This window comes from Callithrix jacchus, chromosome 12, assembly GCF_049354715.1.
Source record: "Callithrix jacchus isolate 240 chromosome 12, calJac240_pri, whole genome shotgun sequence".
Lineage (NCBI taxonomy): Eukaryota > Metazoa > Chordata > Mammalia > Primates > Cebidae > Callithrix > Callithrix jacchus.
In genome coordinates, this window is record NC_133513.1 from 43746834 (window position 1) to 43774607 (window position 27774).

General features: G+C 48.4%; 1 protein-coding gene across 6 annotated transcripts in view; it reads left to right on the top strand.

Annotated features, from left to right (window-relative positions):
• Positions 1-27774, top strand: part of GRID1 (glutamate ionotropic receptor delta type subunit 1) — an 806979-nt gene that overhangs the window by 55909 nt on the left and 723296 nt on the right. The window lies entirely within an intron of this gene.

Sequence of the window (27774 nt, forward strand, 5' to 3'; positions counted from 1 at the left end):
TTTAGGTGGTGGTTGGAGCTTATATCCTTTATGTCTTTTAATTTGCTTTTATCCTTTCCATCTCTGGGTTTTTGTGCCATCTGGGAGAGTTCCTGTCTCAGCCCTCTAGGTGACTAATTTGATCTTCATCTGTTCCATGCTGCTATTCAGCCCCTTTTTAAGCTTTAATGATGAAATGTTTGGTTCCCAGATCTAGTTCATTCGTTTTAAATGGATGCGATATCCTCTCCCCTCTCTCTGTTTTCTCATTCAAAGTGTCGTTCTGCTTGTCCTAGTACCCAAGTCCTCAGGGGTGCCTTCACTTAGAGGATGAGTTTGGTGTGCCTCTTTAGATGTGTAATCTTCCTAATAAAGTGGGTGATTCTGGGTTGCCTGCTTGTCTTTGTGTTTGAAGGCTTCTGTTGTCCTGTCTTTGAGGCTGAACTTGCAGCACCGGATGGGGAGGGTCCTGTGCTATGGTGCCGGCTGGAGCAGATCCCAGCCTTTTAGGCATGGGCTCCACTGACCTCTGTGTCTTGGCACCACTCAAGGGCTGCCTCCCTTACCCCCAACTTCTGCCTACAGGCAGTTGCTTTTACAGGTCACTGCTTGGCATCATGATCCCGGCAGCCACCCTCACATTTGATTTGGGGCTTCCTCTGGGTCCCCATTTGCTGGGCTTCCCAGCTTGGATCTGCCAGCTTTGTGGCAGCCCCCTTCCAGGTACGCTTTGCCCTGTGGTGCCATTTCCAGTCTGAACCCATCAGCCTTCTGCCTTGCAAGCATTCTTCATGATTCCTGCCCTAGTAAGAACCTCATTCTTCTTTTTTAAAAAGTCCAGCTCCTGCAGGAAAGGACCCCATTCTTGTTTTCCAGCACTGCTATGGATTTTTAAAAAAGTATTAATCTTTTATGTTACTTTTAGGGTTTTGTATTGGGAAGAGGTGGAATGGTCTCTAGGCCACTATTTTGGCCCAGTCTCTATTCATTTTTACTGGATGACCTTGTTCCAGAAGAGATTTATAATGTGGCACATCACTCCATATAATTACCATGCCATGGTAACTATTTCCTGGGTCATTAAAATTTCTTGATAATCACTATTTTAATGACTGCATAATATTTATTCTTGTGGGTATACATGAATTGACTTAGCTGTTTCCTTTTTATTTCCAACATTTTACTATAATGAAAAAATGCCACAATGAACACCTTGTGCTTGAAATTTTGTCCATATTTGAAACTATTTCCTAAGGTGGAGTCCTAAGGATGTGTGTTTGTGTGCGTGTGTGTGTGTGTGTATGTTAAAATGTATATAACATTTACCTTTTTAGCCATTTTTAAATTAAAAATTTTTTTTGTTATACTTTAAGTTCTGAGGTTCACATGCAGAGTGTGTAGGTTTGTTACATAGGTATGGTGGTTTGCTGCATCCATCACTCCGTCATCTACATTAGGTATTTCTCTTAATCCTATCCCTCCCCAATCCCCCCTCCCTCTGCTATCCCTTCCCTAGCAGGCCCCCCAACAGGCCCCAGTGTGTGATGTTCCCCTCCCTGTGTCCATGTGTTCTCATTGTTCAACACACACTTACGAGTGAGAACATGCAGCCATTTTTAAGTGTACAGTTCAATAGCATTAATTCACAGTCTGTGCAACTATCACCACCATCCCTCTCCAGAACTTCTTTCATTTTCCCAAACAGAAGCACTATATCCCTTAAACAATGTCTCCCCACTCCTTCTTCCTCCAGCCCCATAAAACCACCATTCTCCTGTCTCTCTTTATGACTTTGACTACTCCAGGTACTTCATACAAGTGGAATCATATAGTACTTTTGTGACGTGCTTACTTCACTTAGCATGAAGTTTTCGAGGTTCATCCATTGTGCAAATATGTGTTTGAAATGCCCATTCTGTCACCCTTACCTCCTGGCTGCCCTCCCTGAGATCCATCCCCACAATATTTGCGAATGCGCAGTAATCTCTCAGGAGGTGGCTTGGGTGTCTCTCTTCATTTCTGTGCGGAAGGGTTCTTCCCGGAGACTCTGCCATCCTCATTCACTTAGTGATTCATCTCAGAGCTAGAGCCAAATGAAATGGATTTTATTCCCAGCAGGGCTAGTTTGAAAGTTTGTGCTCATAAACTTGCTTTACCGTAATCTATAAATTGAGTTTTTGTGCTCTGCCACCTCTATTTCTCCCGCCTCTGCCAGACGTATTGCCACATTGGGCTGCTGGGCTCAGGCACCAGGTGGGGGCCCCAGGATGCTCTGTGCCTATGGGGATGCAGTGGAGAGTGGTGACAGGGAGGGGGTGTGGTCTAAACATGTAATTGCAGTTCATTACTTGATTACTGCTGCTGCTGTCACTGAGGGAGCTAGGGAGCTCCTGGTACAGCTGCCTGTCACTGCAGTTCATGTTCTAATATCTGATCTTAGGAGGGAATTTGATAGAGTAGAAGGAGGAGGAGAGGAGGAGGGGCAGCCCCTGGGCACCCTGAACAGCAGATCCTCCTGAAAGCCAGCAGCAGCGTCTTTGCTACTCTCCCTGTCCTCGTCAGCAACTTCTGCAGACACCAGGATTGCTCACCTCCCAGATTTTCTCATGGAAGCCTCTGAGGCAGCTGCTACTATTTATTGGAACCTCTTTGCCCAAAGTCAGAGCTGGAGTATGTTCCCCATGGCTGGGTGGCTGCTTTATCCACAGGAGTCGGGGGAGAGGGGAAGGTAGCTGTCTGGAGCAGGGGAAGGGATCCCACCACTTCTTCACATGCCAGCCAGAAAAGGGTGGAGGTAACAGCTGGAGACCTGGATGGTATTCCTGGCTCTGCAATCCTGGCTGAGTGACCTGGGATGAGCTTCTTAACCTCTCTGACCTTGACCCTCTCACTGTAACACCCCTAGGTTGTGACCAGGTTGGGTGAAGCTGGCACTTCAGGCTGGTCTCCATACTTCTGTTCCCAACACAGTTCTTAGAGGGAGCCTTTGAAAATAAAGGAGGCTGTGACTCTTTTGCTTACAACCCACCATGACTCCCCATTTCCCTCAGAGTTGAAGCCTAAGAGGCCCTCATGATCCTATCTCCTTTTGGCCTCATCTCCTCCCTCTCTCCCTGGGTACCTCCCCTGCAGCCACAGTGGCCTAGCCCTTGTTCCTCCAGCACGCCAGGTGCAGTCCGGCCTCAGGGCCTTTGTACCCCTAGTTCCTTCTGCCCAGGGTGCCCTTTCCAGGATACTCATATGGCTTCCCTTCTGCCTTCACTGTCTAGGTGAGACCTATCTTAAGCCCCATCTTAAAACCCACGATGAGCCCCAGTTTCCTATTCCCTGATCTGTTTTTCCATAGAGCTTCTCACCTGGCACTCATGATATGTATGTATCTACTTGTTTAGTTTTTAGTGCGTTCTCTCCTGCTAGAATGGAAGCTCCATGAGAATAGGTTCTAAGTCTCTTTTGTTCTCAGATGAATCCTAAGCACTTGGTGACCAGTAGGTGCTTAGCTGAATGAATGAATGAATGAATGAATGAGGGTGTGAATGAGTGCCTAGCAGATTGCCCTGTCTATGGTAGAGTCTCAGCAAGAGTGAGCTCCTATTCCCTCTGTCCTCTGCCCTGCCATGTCCTCAGGCTTAGCTCCTGGCTCCAGGGGATGGACAGGGAGGATGCCAGTCCTGGTCTGCATGGGTTCTCTTGTCCTCAGGCCCTAGAGCATCCCCAGGATGTCAGAAGTGGGCTTTTCACAGTAGGAGGGGGCAGCAATCTGAGCTCTACTCCCAGCTTGTCAGCTTGTGTGGACTCCTGGCTAGCCCTGGCAGGCAGAAGGCAGGACATTTGGAGGAGCCACGGAGCTTGACTGGTAACAGAGGGTGTTTTCTAGCCCTGGCATGGCTTCTGTGTGGCAGCAGTGGCCATGACTAGGTCTGAGTAACATGCAATATGTAGAATTAAAGCCAAGGTGGGGACATGACTTCTAGGGTCCATTGTGTTCCAGCAGCTGGGGTAGGATAGCCAGCTGCCCCTGGCACCAACACTCAGGTACTGAATCATTGCCTTTACCTGCTTGTCTTGAGGCGGACTTGGCCTTTCTCATGCCTCCGAAGAGCAGGTAGGCAGTGGGGTAAGGCTCCTCAAGCACCTGGGTCTTTTCTTTCTGCATGGGAAGCCCAGCCCAGCCCTTCAGTCTGTATGAGTCAAAGGATACAGGTCAGGTGCAGTGGCTTGCACCTCTAATCCTAGTGCTTTGGGAGGCTAAGGTGGGAGGATTGCTTGAGGCCAGGAGTTCAAGACTAGCCTGGGAAACATAGCAAGATCCCATCTTTACAAAAAAATTAAAAAATATCTGGGGATGGTGGCTCTTGCTTGTGATCCTAGCTACTCAGGAGGCCGGGGTAGGAGGATTGCTTGAACCCAGGAGGTCAAGGCTGCAGTGAGCTATGATTATTCAACTTCACTCCAGCCTGGATGACAGAGTGCGACCATGTCTAAAAATAAATATAAAAATAAAAAATGACACAGCTTGGGGGAGGATCCCTTGACCTTGTCAGTGAGGGATGGGAACCTTCTTGCTCTCATGGCCCAGCCAAAAGTGCTGGCTGAGATAATTGGGTGCAGGGTCCCTGCTGCCTGAGGCCTGCCCTCCTCATCCTGCCATCAGCAGAAGTGGGGTGCAAGGATGCCAGATGGGTGCTCCCAAGACATGTGGCAGTGTGGAGAATCCACTTTCCGCAGGTGAGATGTAATTGTGGGTAATTGAAAAACACCATCAAAGCTATTTGTCATAATTTGTACAAGTGCTTTCTTTCTGGGTCATTCATAACACTTATAGGAACTCACAGGTCCACAGAACACCCACTCACATGCTTTCCTTTACTCTGCAGGAGTCTGTCTTGTTCAGAGTGGGGAAGGGAGTTTGTGGATGAGCCAGCCAGGCCTGGAGGTGCAGCCTCCCTCCCAGGAGGTAGCTGCAAGCCAAGTGTCTAGAATCGGTGTACGAGGAGGTCAGGACATAGGGACGGCTATGCAGACTTGGGATGAGCCCTAAGCCATGAGCAGGTGCCCAGCTTGAGCTGGTCCAGGCTGAGGTCTGCCTCCTGCAGAGAGGCAAGGGGTAGGGAGCCAGGCAGCTCTCTTCTGAGGGGATTCTGATGTGTGTTGTTCTATACTGACTGGCCCTGGGGTCGTATGGGTCAGAATTACCAGAGCTATACTTTTATATAGATTCCTGTCCCCACACTTCCACTAGCTGGACTGAATCTCTTGGGGAAGGGCCTGAGGATATGCATTTTATCGGGGGTGATTCTTGTGATTCTTTTGCACACTCAGGGGTCAGAAGCACTGGCTTGGAAAAAGGTGCTTCTGAATGCCAGTCTGTCCATGTCTCATGGAAAATGATATAAAAGCAAGACAGGCATCTCATCTGGCAATTGGACAGCAGGCTGAACAGATCAGTCGGGGTTTGTGGGTCTTTGAGCAGTGTGCAGGAGTGACCTTGGAGGATACAAGGCTGGTGCTCAGGGGCCCCAGGGATTTAAATTCACAGTGCTGATTTGTTCTGGACTAGGTACCCCTTGCTGTCTCAGGAGCTGGCTCCGTCTCCACCCTGCATCCTATCTTCCACTGGGGCTCTGCTCTCCCGAGCCTGGAGGCTTTGCCTGGGCTTTTCCAACTAGGCTGGGGCAGCTATGAGGGGCCTCTAGGTCCAGCACTGGAGAAAGGGGCTCTTCCATTTTGTTTCAGGCATGTACAGAGCTTCTGGGGCCAGGTTGTGCCTGAGGGGGGGATACTGTGTCTCTGGAGACTCTGAAGGACACTGGCTTAGACTGGGTTCCCTTGCAAATCAGGGCTGCAAAGGTCCCTGACATGAAGAAGCTGTCAGTCCTGGCTGTGGGGGTGTGTGGGAGGATGGACAGTGAGATCGATGTTATCTCTGCCTTAGAGGCCAAATGTGCAGAATGTATTGGCAGCACAGAATCTTCCTGGGGGATTCTGGGGCACACCTGTTGGGACTTCCCAGAGTGCAGCACCTCAAGGTTGTGGGGAGTGTTGACTGAGTGGAAGTGCCAATGTGGACCAGAGTGGCTGCTGTGGCTGTGTCTGTGGCCAGTTCTAGCTCCCTGGTGTCTTATGTTGTATTTTGTGATGCTCTTGCTTCATCTCATCAAAGTGGGGGAGTGGAGCTTGGCTGGATATGTAGGTATGTGAATAGATGATGGATGGGTGCATGTATAGATGGATAGATGGATGAGTGAATGGGTTGACAGATAGGAGTTAGAAAAATGGGTAGATGGATGGATGGAGAGATGAAAACCTGGGTGAGTTTATGGCTGCCTGGGTGGGTGGATGGCCAGTGGGAAGATATGTAGATGGATAGATTGATGGGGATTGGAGCTGGATAAGTGGATAGATGAATTGGAGGTTGGGGATGGTTGGATAGACAGTTGGGTTGATAGAGTGGGAGTAGATAGATGGATGAGTGGATGGTTGGAGGCAGATATATATGGGTGGATGAAGGAAATATGTGGGCATATTGAGTGGATGGGTGGGAGGATGGAGGGATGGATGAAGGGGGAGGGTGAGTGCATGGTTGGATCTATAGGTGGATGGGTTAATATGGCTGGAAGGAGGCATTGTGGGGCAAAAAGCAGATCAGGTGGACCTGGCTCACTGATACAAAATTAAACTGTGGTCAGCTATGAAAAAATCCAGTTCCTTGTGTGATTCAGAGGCCATAGTAGTTCTGAGAGGAGTTGCTCAGCCCTGGACTCATTAGAGGAAGCAGCCCCAGCCCCCTTCCTGGGCCATGCAGACCATGTTCCTGCCCTGGGCATTTCTCTGCTCCGTGTGCTGATGCCTCAGCTCTCCTTGCCTGGGGTCCAGGAGTGCTGGCCAGTGTGTTGCTGTGCCTGGCCAGGGTGACAAATTGCAAGAATCTTGCAGTGGCTACTGGGGATGGGGGCTGGAGGACAAAGGCTGAGGGGAGAGAAGAGGCCTTCGCTTTATGGAGTTCCCACCAGGCAATGTGCTAAGTGCTTTGAGCACATCGCTGTTTCATCTTTGTGACAGCTCGGGAGGTGTGGGCCCCATAGAGGAGTCTCAAGGTGACTTGTTCAAGGTCATGCTGTTTGACAGAGGCAGAGCCTGGAGGCTTGGTGGAAGCACGTTGGCTCTGAACTAGGTGCAGCACAACAGGATCAGATGCCAGCAGCGGGCAGGGGCAGTAGGTCAGTCCTGGGAAGGACAGGTTGCATGGAGGTCCTTACTGCTGCAGGCCTAAGCAGGGGCCCCATGGGCTGGACTAACACAAGGGCTCAGTGGCTCTGTGATGGGTCCTGGGGGCTCTGGCTCTGCACCATGTGGCCTTTCTGACGCCCCTGCAGTAGGGTCTCAGGGCACTGGCCAGAGCTCTGAATGGCAGCCTCTGATTCCCAGCTCCGCCTGGAGGGATGGGGCAGCTGGCACACGTCTGAGGAGTGCTGGGAAAAGGGAATGCTGGCCCAAGAGTCGAGGCTGATTTCATAAGAGGTGCCACCTTCTGAGAGCAGCCTCCTCAGGGTGAGCAGCGGGCGCTTCTTGCAGTCCACTGACCCTGTCCTTCTAAGGGCACCCGTGCCACCATTTCCCAGGCCTGGCAGCAAATGCCCCCAAAACATCTGAAGCTTCCTTGCCCATCTCTGGGCTAGGACAGGGATTCCTCTGATATTTCCCCAGGCCAGGCTCTGTAAGCACAGCTGATCCCACCCTGAGGGGTGGGGAAGGCAGATGGCCCCTGATCACCAGAGCCCAGGGAGTGGGAGGAGTCCTCACCTCAGGGATCTGAGCCACCTTTATGCCACCTACTGTCATCTGGAGTTTCTGGCTTCATAGTTGGGACAACCCTTGGGACCTGTCCCATCCATGCTCATGTGAGACTCATTCTATGGGTCTGCAGGTGGGAGTCAGCCCTCAGCTGCTCAGGTAACCGAGCACCAGCTGAAAGCAGCCACTCCCGCCTCTTGGCTACAGTATCTGAGGGGCAAGGAAGCTGAGCCTCAGGAGTGAAGAGCTGGTAGCCACTCATACTCAGGAGGAAGGAGAGAGGAAGCTGGGCCTGACCTGTCCTTAGCAAAGAAAGATAAAGCAGGAAAAACCAAAAAGTAATTTTAGTGCATTAGGCTAGAGATGGGAGAGTGTTTACGGATCATTTAGTTTACGGATGGTGATAGGTTAGTGGTTAGATTAGCAGGAAGCCAGTCAGCTTGAAAGGAGAGAATTAATTTACAAGATTGCAAAGGGGAAAATTGTTTGCAAGAAATACAGGGCTTTTGTTGTAATAGCATGGAGTTTAGCAGAAACAACAAGCGCTGGAAGGCCTAGCTGTCCCTCAGGGAGCCAGTCACCTGGAGCGCCAGTCAGGGGGCTGGGGATGCATGGGAAGAGTGGGACGCCCCAGCTCAGGCTGCAGCCCAGCGCTCACCTGCTTCCCAGCTGGGGAGAAGGCTGTTTCTCTCCCACCAGTTTCCTGGGCTTTGGCATTGAGGTTTTGGATTGGGAGAGGCTTTGGTGACAGGTGGGCAAGTTCTTGGACATCATTGCATCTTGTGCCAAGGACCTACTGAACTGAGCCTCCAGGGGGAGACTTCCCCATCATGGAGACCCCCCTACTCCCGGGTGGCTCTTCCTGCCCCTTTGCCACCAAGATATGGGGAGTGGGGACCTGAGGAGGGGAACTCAGAGGCCCAAAGAGTCCTCTGTTCATTACACTAACATTTCCTGTGCATGACGGGGCTAGAGGGACTGGGTTCCAATTCCAGACTGATAAATTAGTGGCTGAGTGATTTGGGCAAGTTGTTGAGCCTCTAGGAACCTCTGTATACTCACCTGTCAACATCTCAGGGTTGTTGTGAAGATGACCTGAGAAGATATGTGTGAGGAGCTTGGCCAGGTGCCTGGCACATGGTTAGTGCTGGGTAATGATTGCTGTTAGTATTTTCACGGTTATTATTAATGGCAGAGGAATTAAACAGAACTTGTCAAGTGCCAGCTTCTGATCCCCACTGCACAGCCTCAACCCCAGTTCCCTCCACAGGGAGCTTCTTGCCCAGGCTCCTGCACCAGCCCTTACTGGCAGCTCTGTCCAACCTACCTGGCTTCTCAGCCCCAGAACCTGTGCTAGCTGAGCTGTGGCTAAAGGCATGGGACCTCCTGAAGCTGCCTGTGCTCTGCCCTGTTGTTTCATTGCCACAGCTCCGCAAGATGCCAGGCATCCTTAGTAACTAGGCATGCCTGAGTTTGGCATCCTCTGTCCTGGTTTCCTGTGCTGCAGAGCCTCTCAGGTGTCCTGTTGCTCTTCTCTCAGTGGGTGGGCCACCTCTAATGTTGCCTTTGGGGTTTGTCCACTGACACCCCCCTACTGCAGGAGACACACTCCAGGGCTCTGTTTGCTGCAGTCTATGTGGATGGCATCCCCTGGGGTGGTGCAGGTGACAGCACTGATAATTTCTAATCGTTTGTAAAAGACTCAGTCTCCCTAGTCACTTTGTGAGATGTGATCAACGGTCATTTCAAGAAAGGTGGAACATCTTGCCCAAGTTGCAGGACTAGTAAGTGTTGGAACCAAGATTGGAACCTTCCTCCCATGGCACCCACTCTTCCGTATTTCACTGGCCCTTGGGGTCTAAGATGGGCCCCTCCATGGACTTCAGGGAGGCGGAACCAAGGCTTCTGAATCCACTGCCAGAGGCAGTTGGGAAGAAATCCTTTTGGAGGAGCAGATTGGAAGGAAAGGAAAGCAGTCCCCTCCCTTTGCTGACTAATGAAGGGTGAGCTTGCTCTTTAGGAGGCAATGAGCGAGTGCTCTTGTCATTAGCTCCAGCAAAGAAAGGGACGGTGTGTTTAGGGTGGGGTGGGAGACCAAAGAGTGCATTTCCTCCGGTTACTTCTTGGCAGTGCCGTGCAAAATCATTTTTCCAGCATGGGGGAATTTGTTTTGAAAGTGAAATGACTCTGATGTCATCCGGGCTCGAAGGAGCTAAGCCATCTGGAAACATTTGGAGATAGGTTTGCCTTGTTTTCACCCACATTTAACTTCACAGTAGCTGAGGCAGTCTGAACTTTACACAAGTGCCCTGTCAGCAGAAAGAGCCTGTGAGGTGGCAGTCAGCCACAAGGCACTTTGCACAAATTACAAATGCTAGGAAAGAGAGACCAGCCCCAAGGCAGAAGTGGGCTCTTCAGTTCTGTTTACAGGGGTGGGTGCCCTGGTTTGAATAATCTGTGAGAACCTCAGACTTGTAGACCAAGAATTTCAAAACCAGCTAATTAAAACAGCTTGTGAGTCTGCTGGTAGATTTGTCTTTTCTTTTAAGACAGGGTCTCACTGTATTGCCCAGGCTTGAGTTCAGTGGTGCAATCATGGCTCACTGCAACCTAGAACTTCTGGACTCAAATGATCCTCCCGCCTCAGCCTCCCAAAGTGCTGGGATTACAGTTGTGAGCCACCATGCCCAAACTTCCAGTATCTATATCTATATCTATATCTATATCTATATCTATATCTATATCTATATCTATATCTATATCTATATCTATATCTATATCTATCTATATCTATATCTATCTATATCTATATCTATCTATATCTATATCTATCGATATCGATATCTCTATCTCTATCTATCTATCTATCTATCTATCTATCTATCTATCTATCTATCTATCTAGAGAGAGAGTACATTTTTTTCCTACTTTGACAGCCCAGTGTTTTCAGGAACCCCTGCGCCTCTCCAGGCATTGGTCATGCAGGTGTGGTCGAGGCATTTGCCCTGTCTGGCTAGAGACCCAAATGGGAACCAGTAGCTCCCTCGGGCTTTGATGGAGGCAAGTTTTGTTGTGGGGCCACACCCCATGATACAGCAAAGGGTTATGGGAACAAGTATGTGGGAGACACCCATCTGCTCTCCTGACTGGGTCTCCCAGCTGCCCAGGATGTCCTCCTGTGGCCTGCTGAAGCTGCATCATGCTGCGGAAAGAGCATGGCCTTTCATATCTGACAGTCTGAGCTTGCACTTGCTGGCTATGTGATTTAAGGACATTTCTTAATCTCTCTGAGCCCTCCTTTTGTCAATGGTAATGAGGGAATAATTCCTCCTCAATAGGCTTTTGGAGGATTCAACAAGGTACCATATATGGTGTTTTAGTTCTGTGGCTGGCACAGAGGAGGTCTCAGAAAGTATCAGTCTATCTTTCCTACCTCTCTTCTTCCTCCTCGTCCTCACTGTCCCCCCTCTTCCTCCTGCCCACGTCCTCCTCACGCTGTTCCTCCTCTATCTTGACCCATGAAGCTCTTTCAGGATGGATTGACTGGAAATCTATCTGCTCACCTTCCTGTACCCTCTGCTGTCTGGGATGGAGAGATCTGAGTACAGAGATAACAGGCTATAACTGAACAGACTGCTGCACGGTGTTACCAAAGACAGCCAAGTTGTAAATTTCTCTGACTTTGGCGTTTTTGGAAGCTTCAAAAATAAATGTGGGAAGGTTTCTGTCTTCAGCAGACTGGGGTGCTCCAGCAGATGTGGAGTCTCTGGGCTGAGGCAACAGAGGGCAGCAGGCATATCTGCCTAGTTCCGAGGGGCATCAGCCACCTTTTCTGGAGTTTCCACCCTTTTTGCAGAAACCATGTGTGGTGCAGTAGGAAGCCTGGAGACTGGATAGGTATATGCCCTTCTCCTTGACACTCAGGCACCTGGTCCACAGCAAGGGCACTGGCTGGCTGATGCACCCAATTCTGATTGGGGTCCTGAGGGCTCAAGGCACATTGGTGATGTCAGGTACAAGTTGGAAGCTGATGGAGGCTTGCCGCCCACCCTTCTACCCTACACGGGGATGGGGACCACCACGGCAAATGCTGGCCTTGTGAAAGTGCTGGGGATGGAAAGGCACAATGGCCAAGTATATAAAAACTTCAGTGTGGCTCTGTCCTGAGCAGCCCCTTGGGGTACAGTCCACTGAGAAGAGCATGATGGAGAAAGCTTTGGGGGCATTGGGCTATGTCTGTTCACAGTGGGACCCACTAGTGGCTATGGGTCCTGGCTAGAAGGATCTGGGCTTGGGGATGGGGCCAGGAGAGTGTGAGGGCTGCCTCGAAATTTCTCGGTCAGGCCAGAGCCAGCAGGAGTGTCAGGTGAGGGTGAGAGCACTGCCCTGTGCACAGGATTCTGGCATAGCAAATAACAGAAGTGATTTCAAGCAGTGCAGGTGGTGGAGCTGAGGCTGCTGACCCTAGCAGGTGGCCTCAGGCCAGCCAGCTTGTAACTGAGGGGTTGGTGGTGGGCTTGAAGCTGTGAGTTTTGGAAATGTGGTGAGGGAGAGATGGAGAGGAGCCAGCTGTGTCCTGGCTGGAGGGCACACAGTCCAGAGGCTGAAATCGTCGAGGCAGTGGCACGAAGGCCTCTCTTAGGATGTCTCTCCCAGCAAGGAGGCTTTGTAGGAGGAGGGACTTCAGTGCACTCTTCGTGTGCTAATTGCACAAATATACTTCAGAAGGAAGGCTATTGAAGGCTATTGATCCCATTCCACTTATTGGACTTTCCTTAGATGGTTCTTTGATGGCAGTGACCATGGAGGCCAGAGGCCACACTGCTAGCAATTCAAGTCTCCCATAAAGATCACCGGTGGAACAAATGCTGCCATCTCCAGTTCAGAGTTCCTCCCATGTGGTGCAGCCAGCACAGATCCTGCCAGGTACAGCAGAGGAGGCCGTGTGGACTTCTCCGATTCTTTACTATGTTGAAACAGGGCCTACAAGAGCCACAGCAGCTGTGTACTGTGCCCAGGACACATGAGCATGCAGGTGTGATCCCTTTTGTGTATGGACGCTTTCTTGGCCCACTACTCAGCTCCCTCCAAGCTATGCCAGTACTTCCCCCAGGGTAGTTCTGACAAGACCCAACACTGCTCAGTTACTTTATTGACTATGGTTTTGTTAATTATTGTGTCATTAGCATAAGGAGGGGGGCCTTTAATGGATGACTGAGGATGCTGTCTGTAGGCTCTTATCTCATCTGGACCCCATTTTTCACTTTGTCAAACTCCAACTGTGTCTTTAGGACTCACCTTACTTTGTTGTCTTAAGAAAATTAATGCTCTGAAGCTTCCTATCCTCTTATCTCTATTGTGACTTTATAAACCCTCAGTACTAAGACAAGTTCTCCTAAATCTACTAATTTACTGTATCATCTTCCTACTGACATAGAGTGTAGACTATATCCAAACATAAATAACTAGATAAATATATTTTTAGAAACCTCTGCAAAACAGATGTCAAAATTTAATTTCCATGATGATGGTGTTAAGAAGTGAGACCATTAAAAGGCGAATAGGTTGTGAGGGCTCTGCTCTCGTGAATGGATAAACATTGCCATTGAGGGAGTGGGTTCATTATTGAGAGTGAGTTGTTACTGAAGTGAGATAGGCCCTCTTGTGCTCTCTTGTGCTCTCCTGCCCTTGTGCCTCCCGCCTTCTGCCATGAGATGATGTGGCAAGAAAGCCTCAGTAGATGTGGGCCCTTCGACCTTGGACTTACCAGCCTCTAGAAGTATAGGGAATACATCTGTTTTGTATAAATTACCTGGTCTTGAGTGTTCTGTTATGGCAACATGAGATGGATTAAGAGATCCTCTAACCAAGTGTATTTTACATACTTACCATTGGACCTAATAGATTTCCTTTTGCAGCATAGTAGATTTCTCTTTTGATCAATACCACCCCATGGGAGAGTCTGTGACTTGTGAACAGTAACCCACAGTCACTCTGAAACTGGGTATTTGGTGTTTTTATTCTACTTGCTCCCTTGGTCATAGAGTTCCTTGCCCCTCCAATTTGTCAGGATGTACAGAAGCAATGGCCTGTTTCAACCAAATATCCAGATTCTGGAGGTGGCTCTGGGGATGGGGCCAAGGGCCAGGGCCTCATCCCAGTGTCTGTTGGGCCCTAGTTCAGGTCTGGAGGTAGAGGGACCCAGCTGGTCACTCAGAGGTGGGCTCAGTTTGCATGTCCATGAGGATAAAGAGGATCTGCTTCTGGAGGTGGGGCAGGCTGGAAAATGAGTGTCTAGGGTGGCACAGCCAAGATGGGCAGGATGGCAGGGAGTGAGAGCAGAACTCTGGACCATGGAATTCACACTGAGGTGGAAGCTAGGAGTAGGGATGAAGAATGGTGGTCCTTGGGGGAGGGGGATGTGGGGGGCTGTTGTTCAATGGATATCAACTACAGTTGTATGAGCTAAGTTCCAGGGAACTGCCACACAGCATGGTGTCTGTAGTTAACAATAGGAGATTGTGTATGTACAAATTTGTTCAGAGGGTAGAGCGCATGTTTAGTGTACAAACATATGCACAAAACAACATCAACAAAAACAAAGGGACAAAGGACACTTTTGTTTTTACTTGATTTTCCTCCAGCTTTATTAGATATAATGGACAATAAAAATATTTAAGGTGTACATTGTGGTGTTTTGATGTACATATACACTGTGAAGTGATCACCAGAACCAGGCTAGTTAGCATGTCATCACCTCCTATAGTTAACATTTTGAGAAAACTTAAGATTTACTTTCTTAGTAAATTTGAAGTATACAATACACGATTATTATCTGTAGTCTTCATACTGTGCATTAGATCTTTAGAACTTACTCATCTTGTAACTAAGTTTGTACCCTTTGGCCAAATTCTCCCCATCCCCACCCCCCTCAGCTCCTGGCAACCCCCTTTCTATGCTCTGCTTTTTCGCGTTCCACTTCTTTAGATTTCCATATATAAGTGATACTGTGCAGTATTTGCCTTTGTGTCTGGCTTATAACAAAGCACAATGTTCTTTAGGTTCATCCATGTTATTGCCAATGGCAGGATTTAATTATTTTTTAAGGCTGAATTCCATTGTGTATGTATACCACAGTTTTAAAATCCATTCCCCCGTTGATGGCCACTTAGGTTGTCTGCATACCTTGGCTGTTGTGGATTATGCTGCAGTGGACATGGGAGGGCAATATCTCTTTGAGATCCTGATTTCAATTCTTTTGGGTATATATCCAGAAATGGGATTGCTGAATTATATGGCAATTCTATTTTTAGTTTTCTTATAGAACCCCCAGTACCCAATACTGTTTTCCGTAATGGCTATACCAATTTACAGTCCCACCAACAGTGTGCAAAACTTCCATTTTATCCACATCCTCACCAATACTTGTCATCACTTGGGGACACAAGGAAATTTTTGGAGGTAATGGATATGTTTATTACCTGTACTGTGGGATGGTAACACAACTGTTTGCACATGTCCAAACTAACCAAATTATAGACATTGGTTATGTGCCGTGTTGGGTATACCAACTACATCTCAACAAAGGTGGATCAGTACCTTGGACAGCGCCACAAAAGCACCATTATCCAAAGCATTTGTGAGGCAGAACTATCCGGCTCTCTGGAACTTTTAGGTGTTAGGTGTTAGGGGACCTTAGACATGGTTCTCAGGGACTTTGGATCTCTGTGTCTGGAGGACACCTTTGTTTTCTAGCCTGGGTGCTGGACCTCCTTCTTCCCTGCCCCTCTTTTCCTCTCCTCCTTTCTTCACTGCTCTGACTGCAGGCTTCTGGAAGCCAGATCATGGCAAGCACAGGAGGGAGAGATTGGAGGGAACTGAGTCCGGTATAGGAAGCCTTCATCTTGGAGACACTTTGGTTTCTGAGCCCAGGTTACCACAGATTTCTACTTGGAAGTTTCTAGATAGTTTCCTTTCTCTCTCGCTGGGATCTGGAAGTCTCCTTGAATCAGATAAGGGAGTACAAAATGTGACTAGCAGCTATTTTAAGTCACTGAGAGGAAGGTATTGGGGAATGTTACCTGAACAAAGAGCCTTCTCCACTGGCTTTGGCTCAAGAGAACCCTGGATAAGCCACCAGGGCCCAGAAATAATCACAGTTCTTGTGAGAGCCAGAGCCGCAGCAGGGAACCAACTGGGGCCTGGGGCTCCAGCATGAGGGACTCCTAAGCTAGGGAGGACTTCTTAGCTCCCTAAGCTTGGGGGAGGACTCTTTCTTTGAGGTTCTGGAGAAGAGGTTCATATCCACTTGTTTGCCCAAAGCCTTACCTAAAGAATTTTGATGGAACAATACCTGAAGGCATTTCCTCCTCTCTGCATCCACAAGTCAGGTGGAGTCATCTTTTCCCATGGCTAAGAAGGAAAAAATGTTTCTAAATGTAGTCAGGGTAGAGATGTTGGGGCTGTGATCACTCCCAAGTTATGGTGGGAAGAATTGGGCTGGAACATAAGAGTGTGCATTTCTAAATGTCTTGTATGAAGGTCTTCAGAAAGAGAAGGCTTGTGACTTAACTTAACCCTTTGAGCCTCAAGTTCCTCAACTATAAAATGGAGACAGTGTTATAGAATTGTTGTGAAGATTGTAGACAAAGTATAGAAAGTGCTCAGTGGGAGGCTCAGCCCCTCCCTTCTCCTCAGAGGGCCCAAGGCATTGTGTGCCCTTCCTTTTTGAAATCCCAGGGGAGCCCATCTGTTCTGGCCCCAGGGGAAGAACTTATTAGAATCCCCAATTCTTGTTGTTTCTGAGAGATAATCCTCCCACTCCTCCTATCATGGTGATGGTGGTGGTGGTGGTTGGGTTGGGGGGCAAACTGAGAAGTGTCTTTATGCAGAGGGCCCCTCCCCTCCCCCTTGGTTGCTGCCTCCACAGCCTTTGGGGCCTCAGATGTGATGTTTGACACCCTATCGCTTCCCAGGCATGAGGGACCGAGGGGAGGGCAGTGAGGTCTGAGAATCACATGGTTTTGCAGTAACAGTTCTTTCTTCTGGGTTTTACACAGTCCTAAAGCTAAGATCAATGCTTAGCCATGTCAGTTCCAGTCAATTTAAGAGAAATAGAGACAGGATTATGGGACACATCTCAGAGCAGGCACAGGCCCTGCCTCTCAGCACCTGTCACATGCTTCTGACCAACAATGGGAAGTTGAGGGAGGGCTTTCTCCCAGGAGATGGAATTAGCTTACATGAGTGTGGGCTCTGGCAGGTCCGAAATCTGCAGAGGAGGCTGGAGACCTGGGGAGAGTTGATGTGGCTGTCTTGAGTCTGAAGTCAGTCTATGGACAGAATTCTTTCTTCCTCAGGGGGCATCAGTTTTTTTTTCTTAAGCCCTTCAGCTGATAAGACTCGCCCACACTATAGAAGGTAATCTGCTTTACTCAGAGTCTACTGATTAAATATTAATCACATATTAAAAATACTTTCATAGCAACCTCAAGCCTCATTTTGACTAAACAACTGGCCACCATAGCTTAGAAAAATTGGCCCCTGAAATTAACCACCACAGACAGGGACAATGCTGCCAGGGGATTTAAAGTGCTCCTCGAACTCAGATCTAAGAACATGCACACCCTGACCACGGAAAGAGTGTGACTTTGAAATTTGCCAGCCTGGGTTCTAACCCCTGCCTCCCCACTTCTCTGACAAAGACAAGTTACCTTGTCCCTCTTGAAGCCTTCGGTTCTCCATCTATAAAATGGAGATAGGAGCTCATATCTTACAGGAGTGTTGGAGATTGACTGAGATGATGGATATAGCGGGACTGAGCACAGTGCCAAGCTGTGAGTCTTACCTTACCAGTGTGTTAGCTTCCTCCCAGTTTTTCCTTCTGTCTTTGCAGGCCTCGGTCAGCAGCCCTGAAGTCTGCCATGCCTTTTGTGCTTGGGATACTGGACAGAGGCATAGTTCTGTGGGGCTTAGCAGGTGCCTACTGGGTCCTGCTCAGGGGTCGAGGAGCAGAAACGTTCATCTGTGGGACCCCAGAAGCAGAGCCGGGGTGGGCAAGGGCCAGGATTCACAGGCAGCTGAGTGGAGCAGCTGAGGGTGGGACACATGTAGCATGTGTCCAGGGGCAGGGAGGGGAGGAGTCCCCTCTGCCAGATGTCTTGCTCAACATAAGTGGGCTAGGGCTCCTGCTCCCTTTGTCTTGGTGCATTTTAAACACACAGCTTCTGGGCTCCCTAGGAGACATCACATGGTGAGCTGAGGGGCAGAATGCATTTTGAAGTAGGCTATTGAGGCAGGACAGGTAGGAGGTGCAGAGAAGTGCAGTGGAGTGAGCTGGGGTGGGCCCTTGGGCCCCTCTGATGCCTCCTCTGAGTAGGGTAAGAGCAGAGAGTGTCATTGTCAGGGTTGGGAGCTCCACAGCCTGCAAGAACCTCCAGCTGGAGGGGGAGGACATGATGGAGATAGAAAAGGCCTCGGCAATGAGGAGTAATGACGTGAGACTAAAAAGGGAAAACTGGTGTTTCTTTAAAAGGTCGGAGGCAGTGAGGACAGTTAAGCCTGGAGATAACAGGTGGAGGCAGGTCTTAGAGGGAGTGCCCAGAAAAGCCTCAGGAGAGACAGGAATGGCTCCGGACGAGCCCTGCTGGTGTCTCCTGCTGACATCTAAGTGCCCAGAAGACTTTCAGGGAGGCTTCTCAAAAAGCTCCCTGTGCAATCAGGTGGGCTGCTGGTGGATTGGAGAGAGCCCAGGCTGTCACTGAAATCCTGCCCACAACCCTTAATAACGGTGTGATGTGGGGCAGTTCGGTGTCCATCAGGTGGCTCAGTTTCTTCATCTGTAAAACAGGGCCAATGAGACCACCTCTTTGAATGGCATGAAGATCAGTGAGGAAAATAAGTATCTGCAGCCATCATGCCTCGCAGGTAGTGAGTGATCAAGAGAGGCATGCTCTCTCCTTGCCTGCTTCTTCCCTGTGCCCCGATCTGGATTTAACCATTGTTAACATTTGCCATATATCTGCTTCATCTACATTTTGTTGTTGAAATATTTCAAAGTAAATTACAGACATCATGACATTTTACTTCTAAACACTTAAGTATGCATCCCTAAAAATTGGAGGACATTTTCCTACATTTCATGCCTAGCAGAATAATTCTAATTTCTTAATATAGTCTAACACAATCCATATTCAAATTTCCCTAATTGCCCCCAAAATATCTCTTATACCTGATTGGTTCCAGCTGGGATTCATTCCAGGACAACACATGTGATTCATTATTTCACATAAATCTCTTCCTATTTAGACGACGAGTGTTTGTCAGACTTCTGTGTGCACACACATCACCTGGAGATCTTGCTAAAATGCAGATTCTGCTTCTAGGTCTGGGGAGGGCCTGACATCCTGCGTTTCTAACAAGCTCAGTTGACACTGCTGGTGGTTCATGAAATATACCTTGAGTAACTAAGGTATAGAACAATCCCCTTTCTTTCTATGACATTGACCTGTGTAGCACGGGCCAGTTGTCCTATCGAATGTTTCAGCTACTGGATGTAGCCAGTTGCTTCCTCAGGGTGACATTTAACCTGTTCCTCTACCCCCTGTATTGCCTGCAAGCTGAAAGATGGGTCTGGAGGTGAGTGTGATCCAGGTAAGGCATTTGTGGTGAGCATACAGGATTGGGGTGCTGTGTGTTTCATGTGGCATCATAACAAGAAGCACATCTACAAACCTTTCACCACGATTTATGGTTGGGCATCCTTGACCGTGTCGGGTTGTAGGCAGAGGCTCTGTAGATGTGAGCATAGACCTTTTGGGGAGTTGGGGAGAAGATTCATTGGTTGCATCAAATTTTTGAAGAGGTGTTAAGAAGTTTTCACTCACAAGAAGTATCCCAGAGTGCTTCTCAAACCTCCGAGGCAGATCAGTGCTGTCCCTGGTTCCCCTTTCTTTTTCTCTGCTGGGTGAAGACCATTGCCTCTTGCTGCAGATGTGTCTCTCAAGGAGGTGTGGTGGCCCCTGTGGAGTGAGTCTCAGCAAGGAGCTTCTGTTCATGTCCAGGATCTGCCTGCCCGTCTGGCCCTGCAGAGACCTCACCTAGCTGTGACCTAGACCATGTGCCAGGGTGAGGAGGGGAGCTGAAGGACAAAGAAATGGAGCTATGTGAGCCAAGTAAGGCTTTTAGCACAGAAGTAAGTGGTGGGCCAGGAGCCAGGGAAGGCCAGAAGTAGAGTGTGGGCCAGTCAGGTGGCAAACCATGGCTTGTGTCTGAGCCCATTTTTTTGGGTGTAAATGTAGCCTTGATGGCTTAAGAGGCTCTTTCAGGTACAAAACCAATGAAGACTCCCAAAATGCATTTTCTCTGTTGAATCAGAAAGCTGTTATCCGAGGGGTGTGAACATCTGTTCTTTTTAGTAGTACTGAGGCCTTAAGAAGGGTAAAGAAACTGATTGCAGAAGGAGTCCTTGGGGTCCTATATCAGTGACCATTGTCCATCCTGGGGCCAGTGGTGACAATGGTCCAGGCAAACACTGCTTAGAGGCAGGGGGCTGGATGCATTGGTTCTCATTCTCAGGCTTGGGGGTCCCTGCTGCCCCTTTCCTTGGGAAGGTGGGGCTACAAGCTTGGAATGGTTCCCTATGATCGAGGGTCCGTCTGCTGGATGGTAAGCCCCTTGAAAATGGGTCTAGATCTGGGTAAGATGTGTGTCTGCTTCCCCTTTAAAGAGTTGGCAGAGATGGAGAGAAAAGCACATGTGTGCAGGCTCAGGGGAAAGATAATGCTGTATAATTTTATATCTTCTTTTATGCTGTGGCTTAGCCACACGCCATTAGCACAACAGGAAGGAAAATGAATGGAAATGAAGGGTGTCAGTGGCAGAGCTAGATAGATGGAGCCGATTGATTTTGGATGTTTCTTCAGTGCAACATGAAGCAGAAAGTCGACAAGCCACTCTGAGTCCGCCAGGGCCCCCAGCAGCAGGTCCAAGGTGAGGTATCTCCCAGCTCGTCTGTGACCTGTGGCTTGGTCCCCATGGTGAGCTGGCCTCACTGTTTCTTTTCTGCTCCCATGGGCAGGTGGGTGGGTGGGGCACCTGAAAGCTGAGGATTTATTCCCTTAGCCTTCCTTGGATGGCAGAAGACCATCTGGGGCCTGTGCATTTTGGCCTAAACATATGGACTAGCAATAGAGAGGGTTCAGTGGCTTCTCCAAGACCACACAGCTGGTAAATGGTGGAGGTGGAATTTGAACCCAATTTTTCTGCTTCCAAAGCTCCCACTCTCTGCCTTTCTCTCTCCCCAGGATGCTGAGTCTCTGTCTTTTCTCCCTTTTTTTCTTCCTGGCCCAGGCTTCTTGGGCTGCATCCTGAACTCAGGCACATCTCCAGGTGGGAGTGGGAAGTGGCTGGTTGCATCCGGGTGGAGCGGGCTGGAGCCCAGGGAAATGCTGTGCTTGGAGTCCCAGGGCCAAGCTTGGGAGGGTTCTTTCCTCCTGCTCCAGTTACCATAGCTTCACTCATAAGTGTTGGATGGCTAAGGTGGGACCTAGAAGAGGCTGGTCTGTGCCCTCCCAGGGCAGGATCAGCCAGAGAGGCTGGAGGCTACAGGGAACTTCATTTAAGGGAAAGCTCTTTTGTTTTAGCCTTCCCTCCTTCCTTCCTTTCTCCCTCCCTCCCCTGCTCCCTCTGGCTCTGTCACCCAGGCTGGAGTACAGTGGTATGATCATAGCTGATTGCAGCCCCAAACTTCTGGGCTCAAGTGATCCTTCTGCTTCAGCCTTCTGAGTAGCTGGGACCACAAGCTTGGCCACTGAGCCAACTGTTTTAGTTTTCTATGGCTACTGTATCAAATTTCCACAAACTGGGTGGCTTACAACAACAGAAAAGTATTCTTCTCCCAGTGGGAGGAATCCTTCCTTGCCTCTTCTAGCTTCTGTGGCTTCTGGTATGCCAAAGCTTTCTTTGGCTTATAGACACATCCCCCCTCTGCCTCTATCCTCAAAGGGGCTTCTTCTCTTGGTAATGTCTCTGTGTGTCCTCTCCTCTTCATGTGAGGACTCCAGGTGTTGGATGTAAGGCTCATCCTAATCTAATATGACTTCATCTCAACTAGTGACATCTGCAAACACACTATTTTCATGTAAGGTCACATTTCTGAGGTTGGGGTAGATGTGACTTTTTGGGAAATACTGTTTAGCCAAGTATATATTCTGCTGGACCAGATCCAGGCAGGGGATTGGAAAGCCCTGGTGGAGACTGTCAGCAGTGCTGGATTTCAGTGTCCCCAAGACTAACTCCAGCATGTGGGTCTGTCCCATTTGTAGTTTGGTGGCCAGAGTATCAGTGGGAAGCAGAGTGTCTTTGGGGTAGGGAGTATGGTTCACGGGCCCTGACTCTGCTTGGGCGTTGGCGGGGCAGGCACAAACCCTACATTTTCAGCTGGCTTTCTGCCAAGCCCTCACAATCCATGTTAGCAGAGCATCATTGAATTCTTATTGTTCACATGGAAAGCTAGTCCTTGTCCTGCAGGACCACATGGAATGGGCAGGCAGGATTGTTGTGTGTGATGTTACCTCTCTGAGCTTGTGAGGGCATCTGTAAAGTAGAGGCGATGATAGCTCTCCTTACAGGGCCAGATGGGGGTGGAATGAGATAGGGCATGGAACTACTCCCAGTGCCTCAGATATGTGAGCTCCTTTCCTCTGCAGGTAGCTCAGGAGCTTCTGGAAGAAGGGATACTGTCCACTGTTTCTTCACATGTCACCCAGGCTTGGCATAAAGTTGCAGGCCATGGATCTGTAAGAGGTGAACAAACCATTACTGATGTCTGCTTTGTACCAGGCCAGAGCTCGGCACTGGGCCTCTAGACACAAACTGGACAGAGCCACTGCCCTCAAGGAGCCCCCAGACAGAGCAGGGCACACAGGACACACTGGCAACTCCATGTCCGGGAGAGCTGCAGGTGCTATAGGGGTGGAATGGGATTGAGAATCAGAGAGGGAGGTGAGGAAGCCTCAGGGTGCATGTTCTGCTCCAGGATGAGTCATGAAGTAGGGGCCTTTCCAGGGAGGTTGGGAGGGCATTTCAGCCACCACAGGAGAAGCACAGTAGAAGCCTGGGTTCTCTGTGTAGCCGGGGCAGGCCGGGTCTGGGTGAGTCCTCTTAGGAACGGCCAGGGGCTGCCCATAGCCCCACAGCCCCAGCACAGGGGTTCTGGAATGCAGGGAGCAAATGTCAGGTGAGGCTGACCTCATAGCTAAAGAGATACCTTCGTGGGAACTTTTATGTAATACAAAAAATGCTATTACATTAGAATGGAAATGATAGAGTCAGACTCCATGGTTCTATTTTCATTTTCTATATTCCCTTCCAGTCCTTGGTCTATAGACATATTTTTTAATCATGGCACAACTACAGCTTTAGCTGCGACTTTCTTTATTATACTGTAAACATTTTTCACTGTTGCTACAGTTTTCATAATTATCATTTCAATGGTTGCATAAATTGGCCATTAAACTGATGTTCTTTAATTTATTTAAAACATTGCCTTTTGTTAGAGGTTTAGATTGTTTTCTGTTTCTGGATATTATAAATCATGTTGAACATCTTTTTGAAGCAGTCCTTTCTTTCTAATGAATTATTTTCTCAGAAGAAGTGAGATTATTGGGTCAAAGAGTATGGGCATTTTTGTGGCACTTGCAATGGTAATGCCAGATTGCTTTCAAAAAGATCATTTCCTGTCAGGGTGTGAGAAGATCGATTTTACCACAACTCAACAAGCATTCGATGTGGGAATTAAGCCTTTGTTTTTCTTTTTCTGCTATTTTAATAAATGTGAAGTGACCTCCTATTGGATTCCCCAAGGGGTGGTGCCTGTCTCCTGCATTTACTAACAGCACCCTCCCATAGGTGGATTTTCTGTCCAGCCCATTCATCTGCTGGCATCTGGGAGTTTTGTTTTTTATAACAATTTGTGTGAACTCCTTATATTATAGTTATTAACACTGCTTGATATGCTTCTACAAATACTTTTCATAGTCTATTTTTATTTTAGTTATCTTGTTTTTTTCCTACAAAACTTTTGTACTTTTTATATTGTTGAATTGTTATCTTTCTATTTGTACTTTCTTTTATCAGTCTGAAACTTGAAAAGTTATCATTGCCTCCAAGGAATAGATAAATATTTCCTTCTATTTCTTGCTAGGTTTTTCTTTCATTTGACTTCTCTAGCTGACTCCTTAATCTCTCCATAGTTTATTTTCTGATATGTGAGGTAAGGTGTGTTTCTGAACTAATATTTTTCCTCAAAACTATCAGTGCAATTTTTTAATCAAGAATTCCTTTCCCCATGGCTTGTTAGTACCTGCTTTGTAATACATTAAATTCTTGTATGCAATTAGGCCTATTTCTGGATTTTAAATTCTGATCCATATTTCTATTTTTGTGAGAGTTCTACAGTACTTTTTTATTGCTTTATAATTATTTTTATATCTAGTTTTCTCTCATTTCTTTTCCTTTACTGAATTTTATTTATTATTCTCACCTATTTATCTTTGAAATGATTTTAGAATAATTTTATATAATTCTTCGGAGAAATCCTTTTGCGATTTTAAGACTGAATTAATTGTATGAGTTAACTGTTGGGAAAATTAACATCTTTATAACGTGAAGTCCCGTCTGGGAACAGTTATTGTCTCTATTTATTCAAGCCATCTTTTATAGCTCTCAGTAAAGTTTGGTAGTTTTCTTTACACGGGTCATGCACATCTCTAGTGAAGTTTAATTCTAAGTAGTTATACTCTTTGTTGCTTCTGTGAATGAAGTCTTCTTGCTCATTTTATTTTATATTTTTACCTGTGTAGAATATGGTAGTAGAATAATAATATGTATGTATGTATGTATTTATTTTTGAGACGGAGTCTTGCTCTGTTGCCCAGGCTGGAGTGTAATGTCATGATCTTGGTTCACTGCAACCTCTGTCTCTTGGGTTCAAGCGATTCTTCTGCCTCAGCCTCCTGAGTAGCTGGGATACAGGCACCTGCCACCACGCCTAGCTAATTTTTGTATTTTTAGTAGAGACGTGGTTTCACCATGTTGGCCAGGCTGGTCTTGAACTCCTGATCTCAAGTGATCTGCCCGCCTTGGCCTCCCAAAGTGTTGGGATTAAAGGTGTGAGCCACCGCATCCAGCATATTTTTTTAAAAATCATACTTTTAATTTATTGTATAACCAAGATGGCAACAGCAATTGCAGAATTTAAAAAGAAAACAAAGGAGGAACCACCATCTCACCACCTTAACAAACAAATGGTTTTAATTTTTCTGTGGTTCTTTCTAGAACTTGTCCTTAAATAGATAGACATTGGGCACAGCTATAACCACAGTGGTGATCTGTTTTGCCTCCTGTGGCTTCTTATATAATACCATAGCATTTTTCCTCTTGTCACAGAATTTTGCTAGTGGTCCCACTTAATGGTGAGCCACTGGGACTGAGCATTGGTTCTTAGGTGCCCTGAAGAGCATATGGGGACATTGGAGATGGACTGTGGCTGCCGGCCATGGTGTGGGAGCCACTGTGGTTAACTCAGGGCTGGTAGAGTGGGTGCTCCAGGAAAACTGGCCACTTTCCAGCAGCACTAGCTAGGGCCAAGCTGAGCAAAGCCCCTCAAACCTCTCTGTCAACAGGAGGAGCAAGGGAGCAGGAACACTGTGTGCAGGGGAGATGAGTGAGGAACTGCCCCTCCACAGGCCAGGTGAGCAGGTGCTTTTTAGGTTTCTTTGGTGCTGGTGCCAGGTGGGCACAGTGGTGTGGAGACACATCATTGGCATCTCCCCTCTGGTCCTTCTTATTCTCACATACCTGTTGAGCATTGGTAGAATGTTGTTAGGTGCTGTGGATATGGATGACCAAGCCAAGCTCAGGTATGAGCTACAGTAGCACTGGGCAAAACCCCAACCTGCTACTAAGGGTGAAAAATGAACACCCACGTGACCAGTCTTGGCTGTCATACCGCGTTTCTCTCTCCACTCCCTCCGACCTTCTCTCTTTCCACCTCTGCAACACCTCCTCTCTCCTCCACGCTGCCCGCAGCCCCAAGGAACAGAGTTTTGTTCCCTATATATTTCACTGAGGAGAGAGAAGGTGGCAGTGAATGGTGGTGCTCCATCCCCACACCTGCCTACCGCCCCCCCCACTCGTGTCCTGGACAGCACTTGGGCTCCCCGCTGACCTGCCCATGTCCCGTCTGAGATGCCCTTTCCTCGGACAGTATATCCCATCTGTGCCCCTTCCTCACTCCAGGCTGTCGCTCAGCAGTTCTCTCCCTCCTCTCCTCCATCATCAAGTTTCCTTCTCTAGTGGATTATTTCCATCCACTGATAAGGACACTGTGTTGTCTCCTGCCCTAAAGATTCCTGTGCTTGGTCCAATTCCTTTGCAGCTACTGCCCTCTGCGTCTCCTCCACTGTTCTCCTACCCCCTTACAGCAAAGCGCTTGAAAACGCTGATCTGTACTCTGTCTCCAATGCCTTTCCCTCCATTGCTCCTGTGCCCACTGTGGTCAGGCATTTGCCCTCACCATTCTCAGAGCTGCTCCTACCAGCATCCTCATGACTTCTGTGTGGCTTGGTCCGGTGGCCCAATCTCAGCCCTTTCCTTACCTGGCGCTCCCCAACTCTTCCCTGGCACAGGACAGCAGCCTCCTTCTTCCTGGCTCTCTGGCAGCTGCACCTTCCCAGTCCCATTGCTGGGCTCTTCTCATCTCCTGACCTCGAAACACTGGCCCCGACCTTGAACGTCTAGCTTCTGTTGCACTGCTTTTCTTGGTGGCTTCTGACCTTCTCACATCTTTGAATATCACCTACCCATGGAGGACTTCAAAGTCCTGCCAGCTTGCCTCTTTCATTAGCTCTGGATTATCTGTCCACTGTTTCTCCATTGGGATGACATAGGCTTCTCACGTAAGCATGTCCCCAATCTGGGTGCTTCAGCCCACACAGCCCCCCAAAGGCTTCTCCATCTGCGCTCCCTCCAGTGCTCAGATCCAGTGCCTTGGGGTCCCCTGCAGTCTCCTCTCTTCCCATCTTCAGGAGCCCACCCTTCTAGCTCAGCTCACTGATTCTTGGAATGGCCTCCTGACAGGTCACCCTGCCTCTGCTCTGTCCCTCTGTATGTTCTCATCACGGCACCAGAATGATGCTGGTGCACACAGCTCAATCAGATCAAAACCCCCAACAGCCCCCATCTCACTAGAGCAAAAGTCAGGGTCTGCACAGGAATCGCCAGGCCCTGTGCTGCCCATCTGCTCCCCCAGGCCTCAGTGCTCACTTCCCTGGGCCACCTCGCGCTGTTCTCCTTGCCTTCACCAGCACCAAGTATGCTTCTCTTAGAGACTCAGCCCCAGAGCTCTGCCTCAGGGCTCCCCGAAGCCCCTATGATCACCTGCCGGGGCTGACCAGGCCTGCCTAGTCTCCTCTCCATACTCCTCCAGCTTCCACCCTAGGCTCTCCTGATCCTCTGCCCCGATTTAGTTTTATCTACAATAGTGATCACCCACGAATATACTCTATCATCTACTCAGCCGTATTTTTGAATCGACCTAAAATTTTTTATTTGACTTTATTGTGTTAAAATATTTATTTATAATTTTATTGTTATTTTTCATCCATCAGCCATTTTTAATTTTACTAGGGTCTTAGCTCCAAGAATACAAACATCTTTGTCTGGTGCAAATGCACCCAGCCCAGTGCCTGGACTGGACAGAGTGCTGACAGTGTTTGTGGGAGGAATGAGTGGTGAATGAATGAGTGAAGGAATGCATTCCACCTCAGCTGCAGTGTCTCCTTCCCCACCCCTCCCTATCGTCTCTGTGTCTGTGTGCTGACAGGTTGGTGTGGATGCAGGTTTCTCGATGCTGCACCCATGAATCCAGGGCCTGGTGCTGGAAGCAGCAGGTTGCTTTCTGGGGGAATGCAAAAGGGTTTTGCTCTGAGCATTGGTTTG